General features: G+C 42.5%; 1 protein-coding gene across 7 annotated transcripts in view; it reads right to left on the minus strand.

Annotated features, from left to right (window-relative positions):
• Positions 1-26,945, minus strand: part of RBFOX2 (RNA binding fox-1 homolog 2) — a 205,785-nt gene that overhangs the window by 149,608 nt on the left and 29,232 nt on the right. The gene's annotated exons all lie outside the window — the stretch shown is intronic.

The raw sequence follows: 26,945 nt of genomic DNA on the forward strand, positions 1-26,945 counted from the left end.
AAAAAAAAAAAAAAAAAAAAAAAAAAAAAAAGGAAGAAGAGGAAACAAAGAGGTTAGAGGGAAAAAAAAATCTCTCAAATCGTCAAACCCAAAGAAGGAGACCTATGCTTTATAGCTACACGGGATTTGGATTAAGAGACTCAAAAGTGTAGGGGGCGCCTGGGTGGCACAGCAGTTAAGCGTCTGCCTTCGGCTCAGGGCATGATCCCGGCGTTATGGGATCGAGCCCCACATCAGGCTCCTCCGCTAGGAGCCTGCTTCTTCCTCTCCCACTCCCCCTGCTTGTGTTCCCTCTCTCACTGGCTGTCTCTATCTCTGTCAAATAAATAAATAAAATCTTAAATAAAAAAAAGAGACTCAAAAGTGTAACAATTCCACACTATGAAGACACTCTGAAGAAGATCACAGTCCTGTATCACACTTAGGATTAGGATGCACACATACTTCCTTCTCTCCGGAGAACATTTTGTCAGACTGAGCGACTGTACTCTGAAGCTTATCGGCCTGTATATTAGTTCCGAGGAGAGAACATGTGAACTGGAGCATCAGAGAAGGAAATGTCCTAGGGAGGGCCCACAGAGGAAGTCTGGCATGCTTGCTTCTGAGAAAGAAAAATCAGATTACCAGGGACAGCAATATGGGTGCTGCCAGTAATTCTAACCCTATAATGCATCTTGAATTCCTGCTTCTTAAAGTGCTAGATTTTCTAACGTGAAGAGTCTGGTGGGCCAGACTCTCAGAAAGGGCTTGGAGCCATATTTTGTATTCTCTGCCACAAAGTCCAACAATTGAAGAGACTGTATGTTTTATGCAAGATTCTCTGTGGGTGTAAAAGGCTGGTGGGGGAAGTGTGCACATCTGGGGAGCCAAGACAATTTTGTAAAAATACACCTGAGAAATCAGGCACTGAAGATCTCCGAAAGACATCCAACGCAACCCTCTCTACATAATTTATATTCCTTTCACCTTCAGGACGGGTAGAGACAATACAGACTCACCACAACACTGAGTTATAGAAATGGGCCACATGAGGTCCAACTGAATTTGACTTAAAAAAAAGAAAAAGTTGAAAGAATAGGGCTCTTTTAACCTTGCCTCCTCTCAGCTTAAAATAGCAAGGATTCCCACAGGGCAATTCTCTAATAGAATTTAGCTACTCCAAATATGACCCACGGACTAGCATCCACAGCATTAGCATCAGCTGGGAGCGACTTAAATATGAAGAATCTCAGGCCCCACCCGAGATTTACAGAATTGAAACTGACATTATAACCAAAGCCCCAGGTGGTCTGCATGCACATTAAAGTCTGAAAAGCTGGTCCAGATAGATCACTGTCCTCACAAAGCAGCAGAGACTCATGGAAGAAAGGCAGAGATATGGCTGCCACTTTCCAGTGAGGTGATTAAACCCTGCTGGAAGATAAAACTGGAACTACTGCACCCGTGCTCACTGATTTCGGTAAGACACCAGCAGCCAGCATTTACACAGAACATACTGTGTGCCAAAACACGGCGTGTATTTTCTCATTACGTCTTCACAGTATCTCTGTAAGGGAGGCCTTACTTTATCTTTTTCACATATAAAGGGAAATTGGGGCTCAAAGAAACCAAAAGCTGAACACAAGTGTGTAGGGCTCCAAGACAGTGTCAACTGCACCACACTTACTCATTGAAAAAATCATTGAAAAAATCATATCGAGACTGACAAAATCAATGGAAATTTTACCCTGGATACCGCTCAGAACAGCTACAGGCAAATTGGGGATTTATTAGAGCTCCTACCCTCAGTGTGTAGGGAATGCAGAGCAACTGTCCCTAAAAGAGGAAAATGCATTATCTCAAGAAAGCTCTGTTTTTCCTTATTAGGTTTCAATCATACTCTCAAGTAAGTTCCCACACTTCCAAGTTACTCACTCTGGTGCCCCCTCCAGCACAATTTCTGCCCTCCTAGGAAGTCCCTATCCCGACCACTTTTTCATTATATACCCACGCTAGTCATGTCTTCCTTTCCCTCCTCTGTGCAACTGTGATTCCAACGGTCCATAATTATAATCCCTCCCTTGCAAATACCCTCAATCATGTGTCCTCTCCATCCCTGCCACGTGGCAAAACTCCAAACCTGGTGAAACAGTTCTCTGCCTTCTCTGTGCCTGCGCCCACACAGCTGAATGCTGTTGGAAAAAGATCACATAACCAAGCTGACCAACTTGACTACAAGTTCATGATCACAAAGCTCAACTGGGCCCTCAACAGTGCCAAGCAATCCCACCAAAGCTGCCCTTGCAAGCTTCCTACTCTCCAAAATGACTCCACTCTCACCCTCTCCTCAAACCTATTTCATTCTCTCCCCACCATCCGACTTTCAGCTGTTGCTCTATCCAAAGATTTCATTTTAAAAGAGAAGCATTCAGGGGCGCCTGACTGGCTCAGACAGTGGAGCGTGTGACTCCTGATCTCAGGGTTGTAAGTTCAAGCCCCATGTTGGGTGTGGAAATAACATAAAAATAAAACCTTTACCAAAAAAAAAATAATAAATAAATAAAAATAAAAGAGAAGCATTCAGACAGTGTCTCCTGTCCACCGAATCTACAATCCTACCTAGAAATGCACACACCTCCTCTTCTTTATGCTCTCTTACAATGAAGCAAGCATGCTCGGCATCAAGACCTATTTCACCTCTTGTCCTCACACCCCTCCCCAGGCACCTATGTAAGGACTGCACCGCTCTGCTGATCGTCCTCTCCCCTGAACCACCAATCTCTCCCCTCTCTACCCATCACTGTCATGCCAGCAAGTAAACATACGTCCATCTTCAGAAGACCTCCCTCTGCTCTCGTGCACTGATGGGGAAAGTATACAGTAGTGTCACCACTTTGGGGATCAGTATGGCAATATCTATGAAATTTTGAAAAATGCATGGCCTATGGCGTGGCAATTCCATCTCCAAGGAGCCTATCTTAGAAAAGCTCCACAAGTGTAGAAGGAAGTTCAGCATAGCAATCTGTAAGAGCAAAAGAACTTTAGAAAACATAATGTCCAATAACAGGCAAATGACTAAATGAACCATGGTTTTTAAAAAATTCTCCCTTGACCCCTTACCTCCCTACCACTTCCCAGCTCACCACTTCACAGTAATACTTCTCAAAAAAATTGACTACACTTGTCTCTACTTTACCCCTCTTTTCTTCTTCAAACTATTCAAAATAAAGTTTCCAAGCTCTCTACTCCATTAAACTGACTGGTCAATAACAACCACTTCCGTGTCACTTAATTCAATGGACATTTTGCTGTCCTCAACTTATCTCACCTCTTATCAGGATTCAACAAACTTGGCAACTTCCTTAAAACACCCTCTTTCTCTAAGCTTCTGAGATACTGCAGTCCTGGGGGTTCTTCCCCTATATTACTGATAACTTCTCAGTGCCTTTTTCTGTCTTCTCCCTCAACAGAACTCTAAAGAAGAAGTGTTCCTTGGGGCTCAATCCTGGGTCATCCTCTTTTATCTGAGTTATCCTACTCATTCCCATTGCTTCAAATACCATCCACGGGCTACTAACTACAAAGTTACACACCCAGCCTAGACCTCTTCTCATGCTCCAGTAAGACTCTTAACCATCTCACAGATGAGTCCAACATAATGCGCCCCACACTGGGCTTTAATTCCCACCACCACTACCTTGAAATCTAATATATACTTGTTGTTCCCCACCCCACTAAGTGGTACCACCTGGCAATTATGAACGGCAGAGTTCCTTACTACCCCCCCACACCGATCCCTCACCCCTCACATGAAACCCATTAGCAACTTTGACATGTCTGACTTCTCTGATCTCCTCTACCACCACCTTAACCCAAGCTACCATCAGCTCCTTCCTGGACATCTCCAGGGTTCCTCCACTTCCGCTGTGGCTCCCCTTCAAAACATTCATCACAGAGCAGCCAGAGAGAGTTTTTAAAAACAAAACTCAAATCATATCACTCCCCTGATTCTAAGCTTCACACCACACTTAAAAACATTTTCTATCTGGGGGCGCCTGGGTGGCTCAGTCGGTTATGCGTCTGCCTTCAGCTCAGGTCATGATCTCATGGTCGTGGGATCAAGCCCCAGCTAAGGCTCTGTGCTCAGCGCAGAGTTGGCTTGAGATTCTCTGCCTCCTCCTCTCCCTCTGTCCTTCCCCTTCATTCACACACTCACGTTGTTTTTCTCTCTCTCTCAAATAAATAAAATAACTGAATTGTTAAAAAAAAAAAGTTCTCTATCTGAAGTCCTTATAATGGCCTTTAAGGTCCTATATGATCTGCTAAGTGCCTGCCTCTCCAAGCTCGGTGCACATCATTATCTCACCTTCAATCACTAGGCTCTAAATACACTGACCTCGTGCCAGTTCCCAATCTAGAGCAAGTCCACCCCTCTCCCCGGCACCCTTTAACTCCTCTATTCCCTCTTCTTGAAATCCCTCCTCATCCTTTGCAAGGCTGGCTCCCTCTTATCTTTCACACCTCAACTTAAAAACACCTCCCCAAATAAAACTCTCCAGACCACTCTCTTCAGCTGGAGGTCCTTCCCCATACTCTACTACTGCGTTTGGTTTATTTTCTTCCTAGCTGATATCAAAATCTATCACTTACTTTATTTATTCCTTTGGTTTTTTGTTGGCGATTTCTCCATTAAAAAGTAGTATTTTGTGTATACCACATACAACTGAGATCTTCTACTATGGAACATTTTATCCCTTGACCTTTTGTTAGGAAAGGTCAAAGTTATTTGTAGGGGTTTCTGGCACTCAGGCAACTGTCTAACCAAGTCCTATAAATAAAGTTAGAGCACTACTAATTTTGCCCTAGTAAACAAAAGGACTCAAAGTTTTATCACAGCTACAAACCATAAATACATGTCTGCACCAATGGCTTTAGAATGTTAGTTTGAAATAATAATATTAATATGAAAAAGCAGTTCCAATCTAATCATTCACTTTAAGGTAATCTGAACATCAACATTCCAAATTGCCTCTCTTCCAAAACTATAAATTTATTCTGCTCAGCACAATAAAAAAGCATCCCAATCCAAACTCCATTATAATCACGCTTGCTGTGTATAAGTTAATTATTATCTAGAGTCTAGAACCATGCAACCAACACAGTAGCCGCTAGCCACTATGTGAATTTATTTAATTAATACTGACTTTTCAGTTCCTCAGTCACACTAGCCGCATCTCAAGTGCTCAAGAACCACACGAGACCAGCACACAGGGCAGATATAAAACATTTTCACCGCCACAGAAAGTTCTATTGGACAGAGCTGTTCTAGAACATGGTAATAACCAGGAAGCAAAAAGGCCTCCGAAGTACCCAAAATACCAAAATGTTCGTGTACTTTCATTAGCAGGAAAGGCCAGGCCTTCTCTCTCAATCTATTTATTTTTATTTTAGAAGTAAATTTCTGTCCTGGTTATCTGGCTATTTGCCCACTGAAAATGTGAAAGGCAAATTAGGAAAAGGGAACTAGGAAGCAGTAAGGACTAAGTACCAGAGGAAAGGGAACTATTATGTCAGAGGCAGCCACATCAGGAGCACGAGAGACCAAGAGAAAAAATATCTAAAAAGCAGGTAAGATATCAAAATGCAGACAGATGTCAAAATGGGACCATACAGTAAGGCCAAACCAGCAGATGCTCCTGAAATATCATCTTTTTAGTCATAAACAATAATTGATGTTGACAATTGTGTTAAAACCATTAAGAAAAGTATCTACTATTATATTATGAAAAAGAAATATATAGTTAAAATATATAGTTACATAATACCTTTTACAAGGATTTATTTCCAAAATAACTTAAACATCTTGGTGCTCAGAGAAGGGAAAATCCTCTCAGGGAGTTGGAATACACCACCACCAGAAATAACTCATTCCTAAAATATTCTGCATAGTCAAATTCAACTCAGTTCAAGCAACATGAACGAATATTCAGTTCAACCAATATGAACAAATGTTGTTTACAGAGCAGGGACAGATAGGAGAAAAAGACAAGATTCTTCTGTTCAATGAATTATGGTTCCTCCAAACAATGTAACACTATATAGCCTAGGGGGATGGGGAAAGAAAGTTCTTAAAATACTGTTATGTGGGGCGCCTGGGTGGCAGGTGGCACAGTGGTTAAGCGTCTGCCTTCAGCTCAGGGCGTGATCCCGGAGTTATGGGATCGAGCCCCACACCAGGCTCCTCCACTATGAGCCTGCTTCTTCCTCTCCCACTCCCCCTGCTTGTGTTCCCTCTCTCGCTGGCTCTATCTCTGTCGAATAAATAAATAAAATCTTTAAAATAAAATAAAATAACTGTTATGTAATACTCTACTATATATTTTTAAGTGATAAAAGTTCAGAACAATGTTTAGCACAATATCACTGAAAAGAAAAAAGAAAAAAATGAGGAATTACACACAAAATGGTAAAATACCCATTGCCTCAAGGGGAAAGGCACTGTGAAGGCTCAAGACCAGAATCAGGGAGCAACTTTTCACTATATGACTATTTTATACCTTTTAAATACTGAATCATGTACATGTATTATTCATTTAAAACGCAATAATCATCTCAAATTTTTTTAAGATTTTATTTATTTAGAGGAGCGCCTGGGTGGCACAGCGGTTAAGCGTCTGCCTTCGGCTCAGGGTGTGATCCCGGCGTTATGGGATTGAGCCCCACATCAGGCCTCCTCTGCTATGGGCCTGCTTCTTCCTCTCCCACTCCCCCTGCTTGTGTTCCCTCTCTCACTGGCTGTCTCTATCTCTGTCAAATAAATAAATAAATAAATAAATAAATAAATATTTTATTTATTTAGAAAGAGAGCAAGCGCGTGCATGTGAGGCAGGGAAGAAGGAGCAGAGAGAGAGAGAAAGAAGCCGACTCCCTGCTGAGGGCAGAGCCCATCGCAGGGCTAGATCCCACAACCCCAAGATCATGACCTGAGCCAAAATCATGAGTTGGACTATGGATTAAGTGACTGCGCCACCCAGGTGTCCCTTAAATTAAAAAAAGGGGGGGCAAGTTCTCTATCCCCAAAAAACATATCATCTAATGGGTCACCCACGCTTCAAAAAACTGAAGGACTAAACACCGAAATATTTAACTTATATTTTATTCTTACTAAAAACCTCACTACTTGAAATTCCAATTAATTGATTTCAAAAAACTCAAAGTTGAACTTGAAACAGAAACTGCAATGATCTTATCGCTATCGCATATTAATTTTTGAAAAAAATTTTGCATAAAAATGTCTGCATAAACATTTCAGGAACGAAAAAAGAACTGTATCTCCCAACCGCCCTTGCAGCGAGGTGTGGCCGGCAGTAAGACTAAGTTCCGGCCAATGGGATATTAGTAGAAATGTTGTATGAGACTTTCTGAAAGTCTTCTTAAGTGGGGAAGGGTAATGGCTGGAGCTGTCCTACAGACAGAAAAGCAAAGAACAGTAAGGATCCTTGATAACCACGGAGCACATCAGCCCTGGACTGCCTACTTTCAGACTCCTTTTTTGCAAAAGACAAAAGAACCTCTCTCTCAGTTAAGCCACTTGGTGGGCAGTTTGGTGGGGGGGGTGTTCTGTTACACGAAGCTGAACTTAATCCTTAACCTTTCAATAGTAAGTTATTTTACTGTAATTTACAAATCAAAATTCAATTTCATTTGAAGTAAGAGAAAGCTCTATACACATTAATAGCTTGCACACCTGGTGACTATGACAGAAATTATCAAAGAATCTTTAAATGTCTAGGATGGAAATCTAGGCCAAAAAGTCAACTAGTCTATGCCCCTAATGTACTGTCCCTAACCATTCCACACCAAAATGATAGAAATACAACTTTAACTTAACAATTCCTGGATTCCAGTATGAAAAACAGTCAATTGTGTATATGTATGTACACACAGTCTCATTTTTTTTGAAAAATCCCCAACAGTGTTTATTTTATTTTTAATTTTTTTATTATAATAATATTTTTATTACATTTTGTTAGTCACCATACAGTACATCCCTGGTTTTTGATGTAAAGTTCGATGATTCATTAGTTGTGTATAACACCCAGTGCACCATGCAATACGTGCCCTCCTTACTACCCATCACCAGCCTATCCCATTCCCCCAACCCCCTCCCCTCTGAAGCCCTCAGTTTGTTTCTCAGAGTCCATAGACTCTCATGCTTCATTCCCCCTTCTGATTACCCCCCCTTCTTTATCCCTTTCTTCTCCTACCGATCTTCCTAGCTCTTATGTTCCATAGATGAGAGAAACCATATGATAATTGCCTTTCTCTGCTTGACTTATTTCACTTAGCATTATCTCCTCCAGTGCCGTCCATGTTGCAGCAAATGTTGAGAAATCGTTTCATCATCTATAAAATAGGGCTAATAATGCCAACATCACAGGGATACTGCCAGACTCAAATCAAATAGACTATGCTAACTAGTCTGTAACCAGAGCATTCTATCTATCATTACTATTGCCAATTACTGCTAAAACAGCCAGTCGATTGGTAAGTGGGAGTCACAAAACAAAAATTACATGAAAGCAATTACAGAGAAACTTGGGTTTGGGATCCAAGGAATGCCACGAACTTGTCAAGCCCCCTTCACCAACTTTCTTAACTCTTCACCTTTCAGAAAATACTGTACCAGGAACCTCAGCTTTCTTTTCTAAAGCACTGGGTGGGGGAGGGGGGTGCGGGGGTGCGCAACGGGGAGCTGAGTGGTTGTAAAAGGAAAAAAGTGGCACAGTAGTAAGAGGGTTAAAGCAGTTAGGGAATGTGACATGTTGGAAGTACATGACCCTGTTTTAGCATTTCACGAATTGTCAGAAGGCAGCCCAACAATTTTTAGATAGATGTTAGCAATGGTTTACTTCTACAATGTATTCATTCAAAAGAAAACACGAAATACATGCATACAGCTTCTATGGAGCATGGAGAACTCAGCATTGAAAGTGGGATGCTGGATTTGAGAAATAAGAACAGGAGAGATTCCCTGATACAAAAAGACTTTCTGTAACCTGTGTGTTCAGGCACAGGCAGTATATGTAAAACAAAAATGGCTTAATCTCTTTCATATTTACACTCAAAAATGATTTAACTTCTCCAAAATGTGTTTTGAAGTCTGAAAAAAGGCAAATAATTCACTTCTTGAAGCCATTAACTTGCTTTTGAAACCATTTCTGGGGACTACTTTAATCCAGGCCCGCATTGTACATGAGTCATACCGCCCTGTGTTGTTCAACTCATTATAGTTTGCAAAGTATTCCCTGGTCAAATAACTTTAAGGAACATGCTTTAAGCAATTTCACTATTTGCCAAATTTCAGCTTTTCAGAATCTTCTAAGAGGATACTGAAATTAATAGATGCTTTTTACTAATTTCAAATACACTCACAGGAAGAAAACAAGCTATCCAGGGGTGTCAGAGATTAGCTGACAGGCAGACAGATGCCAAGAATTTGCCACACGTTTTAAAGGGCTACAATCAGGATAACAGGAGTGTGAGAAACAAAGTCAGACATCTTGAAGGTTTTCATTCCGAAAAGGGCTATCAGAGATATTGCCAACTTACATGCCACCCTCCTCTGAATGGCCATATCCAAGCTGCTTTAATTAAGTAGTACGATTTCTGGGGAATTAGAACTATTCTACCTTCCCTAGATGACACACTTATTATATAATGCCTGTTTATGAGTCTGATGTATGACTGGGGGGTTGAGGGTCTTCTGACCCAGCAGGAAAAATAAAAACACCGAAATAACATTATCTTCTAAGAAGGTAATTTATCTAATCCAAGCTAGAGTGAACCAGACCATTCTATCCCAGATCTAACCGATGGCTTCAATATCAAAGTTCTCCCAAAAGATAGTACATACTAAACTCTATAAACTTATTTTCAGGCTATGACTACACTTTTAATAACATAAATGAGTTCAGTGGGACTTACTTTAATCATTTCTGAAACACAGTTTATTTTTAGTAAATATAATAGTCCCCCACATGGGAAGCTACAACCATGCCAAAAATTTTCTATGAGGAGATAACATCCTATTTATAGACCTATCAGTTGTTCCTTGCTTAGGTTGTAACATAGTTTCCACTTTAAGCCTGATATGACCTCCCCTGACTTCTCTCCTCTCTAATGTTCTTTTCATCCTGAAGGTTCTCACATTTATCTTTACCTTCACAGGGTACTTAAGTTAAGCTACTGGGGGAGGGGGGGAGAGTGGCAGCGAAGAATCTCCTTTCCCTAACACCTTCTCCCCCTGGAGGGTTTAGGTAAGTTTCAGGAACCTAAAATGGGGGAGAGAGAGTTCTTCATTTGCTGAGCTTTTTGCAAGGGAACCTAATAAATGCCTGGCAATCAACAAGAACACTGCTACGCGAGCAAGGCATGCTTCAAGTGCCCCCCTAAGGCCTTCAGCGGTGTATGACTTAGCTTCAAGTTTTCTATCTTTTAAAAACCCAACAAGAGGGGTGCCTGGGTAGCGCAGTCGTTAGGCGGCTGCCTTCGTTTGGCTCAGGGCGTGATCCTGGCATTCCGGGATCGAGTCCCATGTCGGCCTCCTCCACTGGGAGCCTGCTTCTTCCTCTCCCACTCCCCTGCTTGTGTTCCCTCTCTCGCTGGCTGTCTCTCTGTCACATAAATAAATAGAATCTTTAAAAAAAATAAAATTAAAAAATGAAAACCCAACAAGAAAAAATGTCAAGGTTTCTACTATAGAGAATATCGTACTCAAAAGCTAACCAGGGAACCAAAAGAGAAATACAAGAGATTTATTAATTTTATCGTAAAAACTGTGATCTCCTCAGGGACTGAGCGGCTGTTGTTCTACCGAAGCTGCCGGGATCTCTACACTGCCACTTAAAATGCTAACGGCTGGGCCCCCATCAACGATTCCAGAAGGGTACGTGCCTTATCCTCATTCAGTGAGCCGTGTTCACCGTCTCCTTTCCCCAGGAGTGGCATGAGCCATATACCCCATCTCACCCCGGCCCTGCCCCACCACACACCCTGGATGAGATTGTAAATGCACCCGGTCTTTACTGTGCTAGCAAACCCTAACCCCTTTGATCTCTGAACCCCCGGTAAAATTTGCTGTCCCTGGTTCACTTATTTTTTTACAACCTTAAGCATATAACCACCTTTTGTTAATTCTGTGCCTGTAGGTCTTATATCCTGAGTGAGACTGCAAATTTGATTACGGGCTCCTCAAGGTCAGTGGCCATGCCTTATCCATCTCGGAATCATCAGTATTGTGCCAGATGCCTGGCATGTAACAGGCACACAGCACTCATTGCTGAAATACCTGTTAGGCTGATCCGGATGGCAGGTACCGCGTAGTAAAGTATACTTCTCTTGAGTGAATCTCTCACTGCACACGACTCAGGAGAGGCCAACATAACTTTAACAGAAGTGAATCCTAAGCAGGTCCTGAAAGGAGGGAGAAGCCTCAGGCCTAAGTATTAACACCCAGCCGCCTTGCATTGTAGGTTCTCGTCCTTACTCTCACGTGTTCAAAGACATGTGAACAGAGGATACACCAAATGCTGCAGCAAATGACAGCACATTCCCTTACTCCAAGAAACTTCAACCTGCTCTTCTCCATCAACCTCACCTTCTAAGGCCTACCTCTTCCTGCCCACCCTACTTCAAAGTGAAACCCCCAACTCTCCAGAATCTGATGAAGAGTAGCCTCACTTATTTTCACTTATAACCGAAAGGGATGGATATAAGTTTCAGTAAAAATAATTCAAACTAAACATCAGTAAAAATTACCTGATGGTAAAAGCTGGCAAAGACCAGAAAATACACTTCTCTTCAAAAAGTTGTTTTCAACTCTGACGGTTATCACATAACGTGGTACTTCCCTTTTTAAAAGAAGATATAGATTTTCTGGGGTGATCAGAGCTGAGGCATGGACATGGGTGCTTAAATGAACTCTCAAGATCATTTTCTTGAGGCAGCATGGTACTAAAGAAAGAACTTGGGTTTGGAAGTGGCATCAAATTGCCAAATCACCACTCACGAGCTGTGACCTTGAGCAAGGACTCTAACCTAACCTCTCTCAACTGCTATTTTTTTCGTCTATAAATGCAGGGCTATTATGAAAATCAGAAATAACGTACACAACACTTAGGTAGTGACTGTCTAAATAAATTACAATTGTTAATCTGTTTATTGTCATTTTTTCTCAGCCCACAACAAAAGACAGAAAATGCCTCCTTAGCAAATCTGACACTTTAGGGCTACTATTATAATTTCTTTTAAATTGGTAGCAAGAGAATATCAATAAGAACTCACCTAAAGAGAGCTATTTTCTCTGTGACTTTTAAAGTAAAATCTGCAGGAAGAGAAACACAAAGTGTTCCACTGGGCAAGATGTCCCTATTATACCAGATAGCTAGGAGAATTTATGGGGACTATCATGAAAAACAAAGCTCTTGGAAAGGGGGAGCTTCTAACAAAGGGGGACAGATGTCAGGGGTTCCAGGTAGGGGTAAACCCATAGATACTGCAGTATCTATGGTGTAGAAAAGCTTCGAGTAAAGGGGGTGGGGTTTTGTTCTTTTTTTTTTTTTTTACTCTTCAAATTCTACCCCTCCCTTAAATCAGACATACTTACCCAACAATCATAAACACAAGACAAAGGGGAAAGGAAATACCTGCCTGTGCATGAGGAAAGGCGGATGTTGGCTAGAAGGGATGAGCACTTTCCTATGGAAGGAAGGGGAAAACTGATGCTACACCATCTTCTTTCATGACTTTCAGGAGATGGCAGGACTGTCTAAGTCACTTACTCGCTCTAAGGACAGGGCTGTGAATAGGAAGACAGCAGTGTTTGGTCTTCCACAGGGCAGGGCTAAAAGCCACTAAGGAGTTAAAGCTTTCAGAGCATGAAAATGAAAATGCTGGAAGGACTTCTAGGGTTTTTTTAGCCAGCCCAGTGGAATGGAAGAAAGCTTGGGCATTAGAGCCAGATGGGCCTTCGTAGCTTTGACCTTGGGCAAGTTGGACAGCCTCCCTAGCCTTCACTCTTCTCATCTATAAAATCGGGTGAATGGCATGTGCCCTGCAGACGGCAAAGTGTAAAAAGCAAACTGCTTCAGGAGAGGCACGCAATACAGGTTGAATGTCTCTCCTCACACCTCAGGCTAGCCATATGTAAAACGCTGGTGGCTGGTATATATCGCCATGTCACAAACGTTGTTGTTCTCCACCTTTCCCTTCCACCTAACTTAGCGGAAAAGGAATCAAGTCCATGTAGCGAAAGTAACTTTCCCAAGGTTACACTGCTGGTTATTGGCAGCATTAAGGCTTAAAATCAGCTTCTGCAAGCTCAATGCATTGCACCTTGCCTCATTTGGAACATTCCCTGAGGGCACAGAAAGCTTAGCTTAACATTATACGGGCTCAGAGAGTCCACGTGAATTAGGGAACAACCTAACTGCAAGGTCAGCAGCTCCCTGTGATTCAGACACCCAAGAGTTAAGCGCTCAGCCTTGGCCAAGGCTCCAGAGAGCCTGGGCTGGGCAGACTCCTAGGGGAGGAGGCCTGAGAGGCACTGAAATCCACTCCTCGCTGTGATTGGTCAGCTCCCAAAGGGGTGGGGAAGAGGGAAAGGGGGGAAGAATGTCATCCGATCCCCACGGGTAAACAAGAGCAGGAGCATCTGCTCAGGTTTTCAACTAAATCTGTAAAATATTTCTGAACACTTGACCACCAAACTCAGAAGACTAACCTCTGACCTTCATGAACAACAGAGAGCTTGTTCTTTAATGACCAGATTCTTAGTAATACAATCTGGAGGAGCGAGCAAATGCAAAAAAAGCAGTTTTAAAAATGCTCTAGCGCAAAATTAGTAACGCTCCTGCTCTAGGTGCTTGAAATCCACACCACCACCATCCTGCCTGCCCCCTTGCCCCTACGGCGGGAAACCAGCCTTCTGGCCTCCGCGGTACCATTTTTCTCAAAGTCTGCCATTCCAACAACATGAAGAGACTACACAATCACATTCCCTCCCCCTGAATTTCTCTCCATCCTCTTTAGGAGGCCCCTCCTTTTTAAAAAGGATATCTTATTGCAAGATGCAACCTCTCTGTAATTATGTTAGCACACATGTGCAGAGCAGAGAGAAGAGAGGGTTTGGGGAGAGAGAAACCCAATCCCTTGCCAAATCCATTGGGAAGTCTGCCCAAGTTATTAATCCAGGACGGGGCCACTTAACTGACTTGGTTGAGGCAATGCCCTTCAATCCTGGCTACTTTCTTTCCCCCAGGGGAGAGTACAGGAAGGGCCTGTCTCCTCAAAATCTTATGACCCCGACAACTCTTTTTTCCTCAGAAGTTTCTTTCCCATTTCAAGGGTATACACAAAATATTCTGGTTCTGAGCAGAGAATTAAAGAGCCAATCCCTATCCCCAAGACGCTATGGGGACTCTACAGGACCGGTTACTGAAGAGCCACCAATATTGCATTCCTTGTGTTCCTATCCACAGCCACAACTCAACAACTCGATTCTAAACTCCCAGTAACTGAAATGGTGGGCGAGAGGGTGGATCAAAATAAAATCAAAGAGAAGGTCTCCTACTGAAGGATGGAAAACAGGAGACCCTTGAAGAAACAAATCAGCCCAGGGATCAACACGAGCCTGCCTCAATGTGGGCCCAGGAACCAGGGCAAGGCCCACCCAAAACAAGCTGGAAGAGCCAGGCAGACCCATCCCTCAGGAACGGTGTAGACTAGGAATAACTTGACCCACTGTGGACTCAAAAAGCAAAGACTCCCCAACATGGGGCCAAAGCAAATCAGCATCAGGAATTCGCAGAGGTTCCTTATGTCTCCCCTTTGTTTCTGCTCTACAATCCCAAAGCCAAACTTAATCCAAACTATGCCACGAATGCCCTTTGCTAGCACAGATGTCTCATTTATAAGTCCCAGGGAACATAAGTGACTCAGCTCTCTTTTACAGGAATGCTCAGCAAATTACTCAAGGAGATGCCACATGGTTATCAAAAACACAGGCTCCAGTGTCAGGCAGGTCCAGGTTCAAATATCTGTTCCATTACTTCCTGCTCTGTGACCTAAACCTCTCCAAAGCTCAGTTTCTTCATCTGTCAGATAGGGCTTCCACACCTACCTCACAGGGAAGGTTGCTAAGAATAGTGGGGAACTGATGCACCGTCAGCATTCAATAAATAGTAGCTGTCACTATAAATTATTCCTGAAGACTATAAAACAACTTCTATGAAGAAATAACACGGCCAGCTGACAACTGTATTAGCATCCCCGCACCTTACCCCTCCCACCGGAGACTGGTAAACAGCATGAAAATGCCAAAGACTATTAAATGACTATCTACTGTGCAACGTGCTAGGTGCTGGGGGAAGAGCGAAGGACACAACCTCTCCCTGCGAAGCTGCGCAGGCTGGTGAGGGACGACAGGACAGACAGGACGCGATGGGGAGGACGCGATGGGGAGGAAGGGAAGTACAGCTCGGCTTGTGTTCCGCTGGGAAGGGGTTGCTTTGAAGGCTGATCCCAGCAGTTAGGGTCACGCTGAAGAAATCGATCAGGGTCATGGGGCAGGAGGAGCTGGAACATGAGGTGCATTCTGGAGCTCTATTCACCAACCAAGAGAGAGGGGAGACAGAGTGGGGCCATGTACTGGGGGAGCAGAATCTTGGTCTCTTCTCTTCACATTACACAGGGAAAAAAGGACACCAGGCATGGTGCTCGCTGCCACGACCAAGCGTCCCAGGCAGGCACTACAAGATTACTGCTTGCTGGGCTGGTGCAGCGGCACATTTATTTTTTAGCAAATAGACATGGGGCTCCCAAAGAATGATACTCGTACAATCAAAAACATGAATTCCCCCTGAAAACCGTCACTGGGGAAGGCCAGAAGGGGCTGTGTTTTATCAGCCCACGGCACCCAAACTCACAAACCAGTGCTCTTCTTTCTTGCTCAACAAATTTTCACCCTCACAATCCCAATCTGTCATGCCGTCACGCACACACCCTAAAACCTGCACTGCTGATGGACTGGAGCAGGGTTAGGCCACTCCTTAGTCATGACAGCATACGTCCTTCAGGAAACAGCACTGCACGGGGGAAAGGCACTGACCTGAGCGCAAAGGCTCTATATCTCAGACCCAGCTCTGCCATCAGCCAGAGCTCTAAGAACACAAGACGACAGCCTTGGGTTTGTCAACTGACTTCTTGGAGGCTCGGTGTCCCCCTCAGCAGAACAAGGGCGATGTGACGACACCCAGCCCTGACATTCAAGGGGAACTGAGGGCCAAGCCGACGCTCCCCACCCTGCATTCGTGTTCCCGTATCATGGCAGATGGGCCAGAGAAGAGCCGGGATATTAAGACAAGCAATTACAATTTATTCTCTCAACTAGACTGAAAGTTCGGGCAGAGCAGAAAGCCAGCCACAACCTTTCTGGAACACAAACTAAAAGGTTTTGGGACTTACAGTCCTGGCCCATGAAGTCTTGTCAGGACTCTCTGTTCCTTGAATATTAAACCAGGAAAGAAAGCAACAGAAAGCAATGGGACAACAGTAAAGTCACCTGGCTCCTGGAAGGACACATGGTTTGCCTGCAAAAGGAGCCCTCCAAACATGATGCTGAGGAGGACACACAGGAATGGCCGTTGCTATTTCTGGCCAGTAGATCAGGCCCTGAACGGCAGGTGGACTCTCCACTGAACAAATCGAATGGTCAGAAATAATCTTGCAACTGCCAGCACTCAACAAACTGGCAGCTCTTTAGAGAGGGCTCTCTGGAGACGCAGAGCTGCAGTAACCAAGGGAAATGTAGCCAGATTAGATCAGCGAAGACCTCTCCGGTTCCCCCGGAGGTATTGTAGGGAGCCATGGCGCCGGCCAACACACGAGATCTACACAATGAGCTCCCTGAATGCTGCACGTGCTCAGGTCAGAAGAGCTGCCGCGCTGCTGCAAAATGACTCGCGACTCCCGGAGCGGCAGATGCCAGGCACCCTATTTACCTGTGCCTTTAGTCACAGTTCCTCCAGAGAGCCAGATGGGCTGGTTTTGCACGGTAGCTGCCCATTCTCTCCATTTTCAATTAGGAGGAGGCGTTCTTATTTTTTGTCCCATTCTCTTTACCTTTCCCTTCCTGACACAAAAACATGGATGAGATGTGGTGCATGCTCACGATGGGATATTATTTAACAACAGAAAAGAAGAAAGTACTGATGCACGTCACACATGGCGGCACCCTGAAAACATGCTAAATGAAAGAAGCTGGACACAAACAGGTCACATATTACAGAGTCCATATTCTAGGAAATATCCAGATGAAACCAGACTAGTGGTTGCCTAGGGCGTGAGGGGGAAAGGGGAGACAGGAACTGGGAAATGATGACTTGAGGTCCACAGTTCTTTTTCGGAGTGATGGAAATGTTCTACAATTGACTGTGGTGATGGCTGAACAACTCTGTGAACATACTAAAAGCCACTGAGTTGTATACTTTAAATGGATGAATTGCATAGTATCAAATTATATTCAATAAAGCCGTTTTAAAATGCCTCAAAGGAATTACAACCTCCTTAGGAAGGGAAATGCAATGAGGGAGATTGACTCCCTGGCCATCCTGGTTTCCAAACACCGGTCCTCGCTCCTTCCGATCAACTGCTCATTTTGCTACTCCATCCCGTGCTCCGCTGCTCAGGCTGACCCCTCTCCCAAGATAACTGGGGAGGATGGCAGCTTTGCTTGGGTCTTAAAGTCTACCCCTGCTCTGTCTTGACTTTAGTGTCCTTTCTTCCACAGCTAGTTTCCCCTTCCCCAAAGAGATGATAAAATCGCCCCCACTCCCGAGCAGTGGCTAATGACCTGCAGCACCATGAAAAGGAATGACGGTAAAGGATACTAAGGAAGCACAGGTTTGGGAGTTTTGACACACCTGGGTTCCAAAGTACTTGACGAGTGACTCTGTCCACTCTCAGTTTCCACTTCTGTAAAATGGGCAAAACTACCTGATGCATCTAGTGCATGCGGTTGTTAAAAAGCTAAATGGGAAGCACAATGTAGGTGATTAATACGATGCCTGGCATACAGAAGGTACTCAATAAATAATAACTTATTTATAGAAGCCTTACGCCCGGTTTTTTCATGCTGTCATCCAGCAGATCAGCCTCTGTGTCAAAAAGGCAGCAATAAAAGCAGGCCATTGATGTGCCCCAAAGTTAAATATATTAAGGCCATTTTTATTTTATTCTTTTGGCCTGCCATGTTTTCTCAATTTTCCACGATCAATGTATATTACTTTTAAGAAAAAGATTTTAGGGGTGCCTGGGTGGCTCAGTGGGTTAAACATCTGCCTTCGGCTCAGGTCATGATCTCAGGGTCCTTGGATCGAGCCCCGCATCAGGCTCCCTGCTACGTGAGGAGCCTGCTTCTCCCTCTCCTGCTGCTGCTCCCCCTGCTTGTGTGCACACACTCTCTCTGTCAAATAAATAAATGAAATATTTTAAATAAATAAATAAAAATAAGAATATTTTAGGGATTTTTTAAAAATCAATTTAAATAGGGATACATGGGTGGCTCAGCTGGTTAAGCAGCTGCCTTTAGCTCAGGTCATGACCCCAGACCCCAGGGCCCTGGGATCGAGCCCCACATCAGGCTCCCAGCTCAGCGAGGAGTCTGCTTCTCCCTCTGTGCCTCCCCCCTGCCCTACTTGTGATCCCTCTCTCTTTTTCTCAATCTCAAATAAATACAATCTTTTTTAAAAAATGAACTTAAGAAATATAATGCATCTTAGTATTTTCTTTGCAGACACTATAGCATGGCTCTGGAGTCAGAGAGACTAGGAGTCAAATCCCTAATTTACCACTTGATATATGTATGAAACTGTTTAGGCCTGGTGTTCCCACATGGAAAGTAGTGATGAAGATGAACACCCTAGCAGAGTGCTTGGCACGTGGTCTTCAGGAAGTCCCACAAATTTATTAAGTTCCCAGGGGATGCTGACGCTGCTGGTCTGGAAAACCACACTTTGAGGACCACGGCTCCAGGTAATAAGAACAAAGTCTCCTTACAATATGCTACACAGATCCTGAATGCTCTTTCAGGATATCTGCTCCCTGGAGGTTGAATTAAATTAGAACCCGGTACTGCACATTCACCCAAAAGCCCAGACTTTACAACATGAGAGAATTTACTCTAAGACACTGAGGGAACTGGTTTTCCACTTAAGGTTAAAGCAAATAAGAATTATTAGGACTACGTTTAAAATATCCGACTTTCTGGGGCGCCTGGGTGGCTACGTCGGTTAAGCATCTGACACTTGGTATCAGCTCAGGTCCTGATCTCAGGGTCTTGAGTTCAAGCCCTGCATTGGGCTCCACACTGGGCATACAGCCACCTTTAAATAACAATAATAATAATAAAATAAAATATCTGACTTCATCATGGGACAAAACGTCTGAGAATGTGGGCCCAGATCAAACAAACTGCAAGAGACAGACGCACAGCGAGCACACCGCATGTTGCCCCACGCCTGCCTGGGGAGAGGGGCAGAGCCTTCAGCGTGCCACGGAGCACTTGCTTTGCTCTCGGTGCCCTCTGTTGACAAAAACAGACATAGCCACTTGCTCCGCGGCTCTCTCCCTTTTCTCCTCCCACCCCAGGAGAGCCAAAAGTCCTTTGAGTGTGACTCAGACTTGAGGACAAGGCTTCCAGTTACGAAATTTTCCTAAGCCCCCTACATAGTCAGGACAGACCTTTTCTTCTTCTGATTTCCCTAGTCCCCCTCACTTTGTATCTGCAGCTTATCACCAAACAGGTTAGCTATCTCAGGATGGCAGAACACGAAGCGAGGGGCCTTTACCATAAGGTATGTGGAACTTCAATCGCGCTGCCTTTCACTTCAGAAATGGCTATAGCGTTAGCACAGCGGAAATAAACTGCTTTTGTAAATAGTCCCCAACACAATGTGAAGCCCAATACAGTGTGAAACAGTTTAAAAAAAAAACCAACAAGATACTGGTGAAGTACTGAGAGTTTCTATAGATGAAAATTGTTTAACAGCACCCATTCTGGACAACTAAGAGTAGAGTAAGAGCATGTCAGAGTTGGCCAAGATCTCAAATATTATCATCTCGAACTTCTTATTTCTATGAGGAAACTGAAGGGCCCAGAGAAATACAGTGACATACGCAAAGTCAAAAGTAGTGAAAAAGCCAAGTTTCCTAACTCCCTCATGATGCATGGTCTTTCCACTATAGTGTACAGTCTTTATTTAGAAACTTTTTCATGTAAGCACTACCAAGACAAGGATAGCTACAGTTTAACCACTTCGCAGAGGGTAAAGAAACTAATGAACATGTAACAATTCCTGAAAGGGAATAGAGAAAGAAATCGTACTTTTCTACTGGGAAATAAAGCCTTATCTAATATCACTACTTTCTTAATAGCAGTCGTTTTTAAATTAAATTATTCTTCACAGGGTTAAAAGCCGCACTATCAACAAGCAATGTCTAAATAAGGACTCAGCAAGTTATGGTCCATGGACCAAATCCAACTTTTCACTTGTTTTCGTACAACCTGCATATGGACCATGAGCTGAGACGGTTTTTACGTTTAAATGGCTGGAAAAAAAATCAAAAGCAGCATATTTCATGACATGTGCAAACTACATGAAATTCAGTGCCCTCAAATAAAGTTTTATTAGAACACAGCCACATGCATTCATGTCCACGCTATCTATGGTTGCTCACTACAGCAGCAGAGCTGAAGAGCTGTGACAGAGGTTGTACGGCCCTAAAAGCCCAAAATAGTTGCTCTCTGATCCTTTGCAAAAAGTTCTGTCCATTCCTGTTCTCAATGATTGATAACTGTGATGTGTGACCCTTCAGCCAAGTGCAAAGTACTACACTGTAAGTTCCTGGGGGCCCAGCTTCAGCAGCAAGCTCCCCAAGCTCTTAGCAGGAGCCCTACCCGGGGTGCGTGGCTGACCTCGACCTCCTGACAGGCTGATCTCTCCTCCAGAGAAGCCAAGGGGGGCTCTGTGCTAGGCTCCAGCACGTGTTTTAGTTAGTATTTATCAGGAGTCCTACACAAGCATACCCATTTTACAAATGAGGGCCCAAAAGAGAGGTGAAAGATCAGGCACAAACTAAAACTCTGAACGCAGATCTGCCTGACAGATCTGCCTGACATGAAGGTTCTCTGATTGTTCCCCGGGGGGGGGGGGTGTTGCAAATTGTGTTCAAATCCGCTGAGGGGCCTCAGGGTCAGAAGGATGCTCAGAGGGTGAGGCTCCAAGTCCTCCAAACAAATCATTTCAACTAGGACCACCCCACTTACATTGTTCATAGATTGTGCCCATGTACTTCATTTGAAAAAGAATGTACTACTACAAAGTTCGGTCTGGAGGTCAGTGTACCCCCCTCACAAAGGTCAAATGAAAATGGACAGGAAAGTGATCTATAAACGCTATAGGACTATAGAAATAGAATACAGAATTATCACTCCCTCAGTGTAGGGCTGGGGAGGGGAACCAGAAAGGAAATAACATCTGCCACTGACTAAAGAAAAATCAAACATGCAAAAAAACACACTTTTTTTTTTAAAAGAATTTATTCATTTATTTGAGAGAGAGCGAGAGAGATCACAGATCACAAGGGAGAGGGAGAAGTAGACTCCCTGCTGAGCAGGGAGCCTGACGTGGGGCTGGATCCCAGGACCCTGGGATCATGACCTGAGCTGAAGGCAGATACCTAATCGCTGAGCCACCCAGGCGCCCCAGAACACACATTTTACTTAAAAGTAAATAAGGAAAAGACATGTGCTCAGTGAAAATATCATAAACATTCAAATCTAACACATTTAGTTTTAAAACCCAACTTTAGGGGTCCTCTGGGTGGCTCAGTCGGTTGGGCATCTGCCTTTGGCTGGGGTCATGATCCCAGGGTCCTGGGATGGAGACCAACATTAGGCTTCCTGCTCAGCACAGAGCCTGCTTCTCCCTTTCCCCCCTGCTTGTGCTCTCTATCTCTCTCAAATAAATAAAATTTTTTAAAAAACAAAAAACATCAGGGGTGCCCGGGTGGCTTAGTCAGTTAGGCATTTGACTGTTGATTTCAGGTCAGGTTATAATCTCAGGGCTGTGAGATCGAGGCCCACACTGGAGCCTGTTTAAGTTCCTCTCTCTCCTTCTGTCCCCCAACCTCTAAAAAATAAAAATAAAGCTCAACTTCACTAATTATTGGCTACATAGTCTTGGGCAATGACTTAAATTTTTTTGAGCCTTGGTTTCCTCACCTGCAAATGGGAGGAATAAGACAATACTTGCCAAATGCTTTATATACAGGACTTGGCACATAATCGGTGTTCAATACATGTTAGCTCTCTTTTCCTGGGAACCCCACTTGCTACTCTAAAATTAAGACACACCCACTAAAATTAGTGCATGAGCTCCCTACACCAGTAACAATAGAATAGAATTAAGGAGCTAGAAGAATCTTTAGCTTAGATGATTCTATGATCTACATGACACCACAATGCTTCTGAGAGCACAGGCTGAAGGTGCTCTAAGGAACAATGAAAGATCCTAATAATAGGAGATACACAGGCAGGCCCTTGTTGAAAAGTTCTACTAATTCAATAAGGATGTTTATTGAGTGGTTTAAGAGCTTTCTATGGTTCCACAAAATGGCAGATTTACATTTAATATCCACTTGACCAAACCCATTAAACTTGTAAGAGGCACTCTCTTGCTGAAGATCAGATATCTACCTTCTTAAGTATTAATTTTTTATATAGCTCTGGCAAGGCAAAAGCAAAAAACCTAGTGAAAGCCTGGACAAAGTTTTTTGTTTTTGTTTTAATCTTCCACAGGAAAAAATCCCAACAGAGTAGTCCCTGTATTTCAAGAAGGCTAAAGATAAGTTTACTTTTTAATTTATCCCTTTACCAAACTCTTCCTGAGTACTCACTTTGCGCAAAGTATTTAAGAATATCAAGAAGTATGACAGGGTCCTTGTTCTCACAGAACAGTATGGGTCACCATAAGATAATATGCAGCTAAGCAGAATAATGATACTCCAGTGAGATCAGAGCTGAGCCTTTGTTTAAATGTATGATTACATAGAACTTACTGAAATTATTTTTCGGTGGCACCAAATTTTCTAACAAAGACCTTAAATCATCTGTTATATTCCCCCTGCCTTTCTAAATCAACCCTAAATCAGCTCAGTATAATGGCATACACTACTGCTATCAAGAAAATAAAAATATTTAATCTATAACTGAAACACGTAACTATACTGGCCACCAACTATGAGACCTTTTGTTTTATCTTACACTTAACTACTTGGTTTCATTCTAAATCATCTGCCAGTGGCCGTCTATCAAAGAACAAAGGGTTAAAGAGATCTATCAAGTTTTTCTTTCTTTTTCTTTCTTTCTTTCTCTTTCTTTCTTTTTATAATTTTTATTTTGTTATATTAATCACCATACAGTACACCCCCAGTTGATCTATCATGTTTCTTAAAAGTAACTCACCAAATGGTAGCCAGGTTTGATTTTGACCATCTGCCGCTTATGTCTTCTAACCACGTGGCCACCCTAAACAATTCTAAAGAGATGAACTACCTGATTTTGAAAACTGCTAATAAAGAAAATTCTACAGTTTTCCTTTGTAAGTAGTCCCAGTGATTAATAATCTTCAGTCAGATAATTCTTTTTGAAGGCCATTATTAAACGTCTCATTGCGCCTATATACAAAGGAACAGGCCAATCTACTGGAAAGCCAACCAGTGAAGTTATGATCCATCCATTTACAAAGTAATAAGGATTTCGGTCAAGAGAAGAATACAAACTGTTCTGACAGCCTAAAATCACAGCAAGCTGAAACTGAGTAAAAACATTGCAAATCTGAGGGAAGAAGTCTAACCAGGGAATAAAAGACAGGATATGACAAAGGAAGCACATACAGAAAAGGGATGAGAAGAAAGCCAGCCATCCTTTCTATGGTTCTGGCTCGAGTCACTCATCTATCCACAGATCCAGAGCAGCTCTGCTGAATTCAGAGGTAGGAAGTTAAGTGATAAAAACTACCATTGTTTCCATAAAGGAAGCATGATACTGCCAACAACCACAAAGTCAAACCCATTAGAGCTAAAAGAGTCCTTAAAGGAAAAAGAAAAAACTTGGGCCCAGAGATGAGAAGAGACTTTCTAGAGTACAGAAAAAGCAGAAAGTAGAGGCAGTGAAATATCGCATCAGCTAATAAGTCACTCCTGACCTAGGAAATTTTTTAAAATGTAATGCTTATAAAAGTTAAGTACTGTCCTCCTCGTTTTCACTGAGGAGAACACTGAGCCTTAAAGAAGGTAAATTTTGCTCATGGTCTTCATAAAATTTACCAAACTCACTGGAAATGCTCACGCATATGATGCATTAAATGAGTTCAAATGAGTAGAGGCAGTAAGAAAAGGTTTCATACAGCAGGTTAAGTTATGGCCAGGAATCCTGAGGGTTCTGCTGGGAAAAGCAGAAATATTTCAAGCAAAAGGCACCAGGAAGAAATAAATATCCAGGACAGAGATCTGAAGGACTCTGAGGAGCCAAGCATAGGAGAAGAAATATGTGGAAGGGACTAACAATGAACATGATGGTTGTAGAGAGCTTTCAATGTCTGGTGCAGTCTGTCCAGATTCTGTTCATGTCATGACAGTCTCAAAACTGAATCCCTCTTTCTACTGATACTGCCAAGACCCGTAATGAGTTATGTAAATAAACTTACACAGGTTTCATTCCCCACACATAAGCATATTATTCTTGGAAATATGGTAAAGTTATGTTCCTGAGCTAGAAATTTCAAATCTATAGATATAATTCACTTCACATGGTAAAGCAGAAGAAAAAAGACTTAAATCAGAGACTGCAGAAACTAAATATTTCCTTATAAAGCTTCCCTAAGGCCTCTTTTCCATAAAATTAATAAGAAAAATGACTTAATGACCCTATCACATGCCCGGAAATTTATGTATGTTACCTCTAATCTCACAACAACCTTTCACAGTAGATACCATCCCCATTTTATAGATGAAGAAACTGAGGCTTAGAGAAGGAAAATACTTGCCCAAAGTCACACAGCCTGCAATGGCAGCACTGATATTTAAATCCAAAGCCAGGGTGTGGTTTGTACAGGTGCGTGCATTTGTGTGTGTCCAGAGGAATTTCCATGAAGCAGCCTTATGGAAGCTACACTGCCTTGGTTAAAGAAGAAAAAAAAGCCAGTGAAAGCGGCTGGTCCTCTACCATATCACACCTCTTAGGACAAGCAGAGATCAGCACAACTGCTCTTCACTACCTGAAGAGCTTTCTTGCCCATACATGCCTGCCACTAAGGATCTGGAGGCTACGTCAGCCAAACCCAAAGCCCCTACAAACCTACCGATCTTCCTGGGAGCAATCATCAGGACTGAACAAAGACAGTCAAATGCCTATTTCCAAAGTCTCCTTTCTATGATAGTTACATGGAGTTTATCCCAATGTAGTAAACAAGGATGAAAATATAGTTTTATTAGGGAGAGGAGATAGATTTGTCTTGCAAAATCTCATAACTGAAAAAAAAATTGCAAATTGCAAATCTGACAAAGAACTTACCCAGAATATACAAAGAACTCCGACAATTCAACAAGAGGACAAACGATGCAAGTTAAAAGTGGGAAGGGCAAAAGACTTAAACAGATATCTCAACAAAGAAGACATATGAACAGTTAATAAGCAAATAAAAAGGCAACTCTACATCTTTCAGTATTAGGAAATGCAAATTAAAACCACAATGAGCTACCAACACATACTCTATATAATCAAAAAGGTGGATAAGACCAAACCACTTTGGAAAACAATGGCTTACTACTATACATACACACAAGCTTACCATAAAACCCAGCAATTCCATTCCTAGAAATCTGCCCAAGAGAAATTAAAACATATGTCCATAAAAAGACGTCTATGCAAATGTTCATAATGGCATTATTCATAATCACCAAACTGAAAACAATCCAAATTATCTATCAATTGGTAAATGGATTTACGAAATGGGGTACATCCATACAAAAGAATACTATTCAGCAACAAAGAGTAATGACACAGTGATACATACTACAAATGGATGAACCTCAGAAACATTATGCTAAATAACAGAAGTCACACACGGAAGACTACATACATATCATATGATCCCATTTACATGAATGTCCAGAAAAGACAGAGTCAGGTAACAGAGCAGCAGTTTCTGTTTGGGGTAAGAGTGGGAACTACAACAAAATTCAAGAAAATCGGGGGGGGAGGGGCAGGGGGTGTTATGGAATTATTCTAAAACCAAACTGTGGTGATGGATCTTATAAATTTTATAGGATCACTGAATAAGTACACTTACATCGAAAGACTTTTATAGTATGGAAATTATATCTCAACAGTGCTTTTTAAGTGATTATTTATTTATTATTTTCTATATATATGCATGTATATATTTAATAATGCCTGGGGAAATGAAAAAGTATGAAAGAAAGTGAATACAATCATTTTATGATTCAGCTACATTTAGTCATAATAATGTAATTATTATATAACCATAAATTAGGAATAAACGCTGATTTCTTTAAATGGCTTTATTAGAAAGAAGGAGACAGTGTCTAGAAAACTGTTAATATCTCATCTCCAACACTAGGAAGCCAAAATATAGCGTCTAAAATCAGTAAATCAAGAAATAGCAGAATAGGCATGTTATTTAGACACGTGGCAGATAGCAGCAGATGAAACAAAATGGTCTTTTCCAGAAGGAAAAAGCTTATGAACTATTTGTAGAATGAAATGATCTAAAATGCAAGAGTAAGTCTGAAGCTAATTACATGGTTTGACCAAAATGCTCGAA

Source organism: Ailuropoda melanoleuca, chromosome 15, assembly GCF_002007445.2.
Source record: "Ailuropoda melanoleuca isolate Jingjing chromosome 15, ASM200744v2, whole genome shotgun sequence".
In the NCBI taxonomy this organism is placed as follows: Eukaryota; Metazoa; Chordata; class Mammalia; order Carnivora; family Ursidae; genus Ailuropoda; species Ailuropoda melanoleuca.